The 2,500-nt window shown below is 41.7% G+C and overlaps 1 protein-coding gene across 2 annotated transcripts in view; it reads right to left on the bottom strand.

Annotated features, from left to right (window-relative positions):
• Nucleotides 1-1,588: 1,588 nt before the first annotated feature.
• The window catches only part of LOC113802497 (serine-rich adhesin for platelets), a 19,896-nt gene continuing 18,984 nt past the window's right edge, over nt 1,589-2,500 (bottom strand). For both annotated transcript variants that reach the window (XM_027353103.2, XM_070113664.1), the window contains exon 14: nt 1,589-2,500. This exon is cut by the window's right edge and continues 1,271 nt beyond it. The gene's annotated coding sequence lies outside the window, so the exon portion shown is untranslated.

A 2,500-nucleotide genomic window follows, 5' to 3' on the forward strand; every position in this document is an offset into this window, starting at 1 on the left:
CTCGTCATCGTGTTTCCTGTCTAGTCTCACGTAGAGTGAGGCCTAATTTGAATCTGAGAACTGCTACCTCAAATTCGAGCTTACAGGCAGGACAGTTCCTATAAAACACGTTATGGAAGTCACCACAGTTGGCACAAACGTGACTGAGTAGGGCAATTTGAACGGTCATGGCCAGGTTGGGTACATGGATGGCAGAGGGCTGTGGAGCGAGTGTTTGGCTGGGTGGCCAAAACGCCTACATTTCTGACATTGACAGGGAAGGGATCGATATGGTCGGACGTGGTAGGACAATCCACCTATATAAACTTCTTGGGGGAGGTCATGTCTACAGAAGCTAATCTTTGCAATATTGACATGGGTCTTAGCTAGCCTCTGGGGGGAACAGTGTGGCACTGTACTGCTACTGGATCATAATCAGCAAGGCAGGTAAGTAGGTCATTTTCACAACCTGACCAGTTCTTGCCATAGGTGGGGCAATTAGTCGGGGAGATAGAAACTGTTCCAGTACAAGTATTAAGAGATGTGAGGTTTGTCACGAATGGGTTTGCCAGTAAGGTCACTTAGGGTAGATAGTGCACGTCTTGGGATTCTGAAGTAACTGTGAAAAGGCGTGAACGATCGGAGCGACTGCTAAAGGTAACCTTGCCTACTTGTTTTGGGAGGCACTGTTGAAAGAGAAGGGTATTCTCGGAGTAGGGGGCTGTGAGGGGAATCACCAAGAATCGATCCCACTTGGCTGGGCCAAAGAGAGTACTCAAAAGGTTTGTAGAGACAGAGGCAGTAGATAGAAGAGAGCGGGAGGAAGATGGGGGTGGTGTAGTGGAGTAGTTCTGTGGGTGGGGGGGGGGGACAAAGATAAGGATGAAGAGTATTAATAAGGGAAGAAGGGATAGCCATTGAAGAAGACTGTGCAGTAGATGGAGAAGAGAATGTTGGGAGAGAGGAGGGGGTGGGTGGTTCAGAATGGGTAGAGATGTCAGTAAACGTCGAGGAGGGGGTATTAGTATCAGCTGTCAGAGCCATGGTCAGAGGGGCAGGGGTAGGAAAACCATCAAAATCGAAATCAAATAGGCTAGTTGATGAAGTGGTAGGCTTTAATGCTCCTATTAAGGGTAAAGAATCTTCATTATTGGCCATGGTGATCCTGAATAAAATGGGGGAAAAAAGTCTACCCCTCAGGGTCCCCATAAGGAGTAAAGACTAAGCAATTAACCAAGCGAATACCGTGCCCATAGCTCCCGGAAGCCGTTCATGACTGACATAAAGCCAGTCTTTCATCCTTTCAACATGGCTCTCACACCTTAGGAATGGGACAGAAGAAGGGGATGAAGATATGGAAGAGGATAGGAGGAGAAGAAAAGAGCAAGCAAAATGAGTTGGGTGAGAATTTCAGTCCAAGGTAGGGGCAATTCCTACATTGGGCTCGTCTCCATCTCCTAAGCCCCCCTCCCCCCAACAGCTGTATAGAATATATTACAAACAAATGGCAAACCAAAAAACATTTATCAAGAACTTGACCTCCTATGGAGAATTCACAGTATGTATTAGAACACAATTATCATCACTTGGATAGAAATAAAACAAAAGATGACAATTTTTATATATATTGTATTCCATACAATATCCAATATCTAGACATTTATGATATATTTCAGATCACATACGAAGAGGCACTTTACTCAAGAAGAAATAGAGCATTTTCTCACACAGTTAAGAGTATTTAAGACAGATATATAATAAGGCATTCATACCACAGAACGTATACACGCATTCACCTGAAATACAAGGATGTAGGAAATTTTTGCATACTGAGCAATGGAAGAAATCCATGGATATGACTAACGTATACTCTAAAATGTATAAAGTGGTCCATCAAAATAATGGAATGCTTTCCGACAGAGATAAAATAGAAACTTTTGATAATTTGTCAAATTTCCCAAAATAATTAAATTTCTAACAAGCATAAATATATGAGAGATATCCAACAGTTTTGAAAATCATTGACCACAAATATTCTACACTGAGGATTTAAAAAGATATAGACAAGGATCATTACATTGCGAAGAGGAAACAGTACCAGTACCTTAAGTCTTATATAATATTAGTTTCCCTTCAGTACGAAAAAGAAAGAAAAAAAATTAATACGTGTTCCTAAGGGCAAATTAACATTATTTCATACAATCAATGTAACAGTATGTCAAAAGAACCTAGAAAACCAATATGTTCCTTCAATACAGACGCCCCTTTGCTAAAACATTCCCAACCGTCATATATTCTATAAATTTTATATATATCACACTTTGTGAGCTGTTTCCTTTTTTCAAATTCACCGCAATATATTTACAAAGAACGTCGTCACCTTGCAACTGCTCTCAATAAACACAATTGCAATGCCACAACGACAGACAGACATCAAATTCACTGGCATCTTCAAAGTTCATAGCTGTCGATATTCCTAGGACACTTCTGTACACTGGGGGGGGGGGGGGGGGGGGGGAAT

Source organism: Penaeus vannamei, chromosome 34 (assembly GCF_042767895.1).
Source record: "Penaeus vannamei isolate JL-2024 chromosome 34, ASM4276789v1, whole genome shotgun sequence".
Taxonomy (NCBI): domain Eukaryota; kingdom Metazoa; phylum Arthropoda; class Malacostraca; order Decapoda; family Penaeidae; genus Penaeus; species Penaeus vannamei.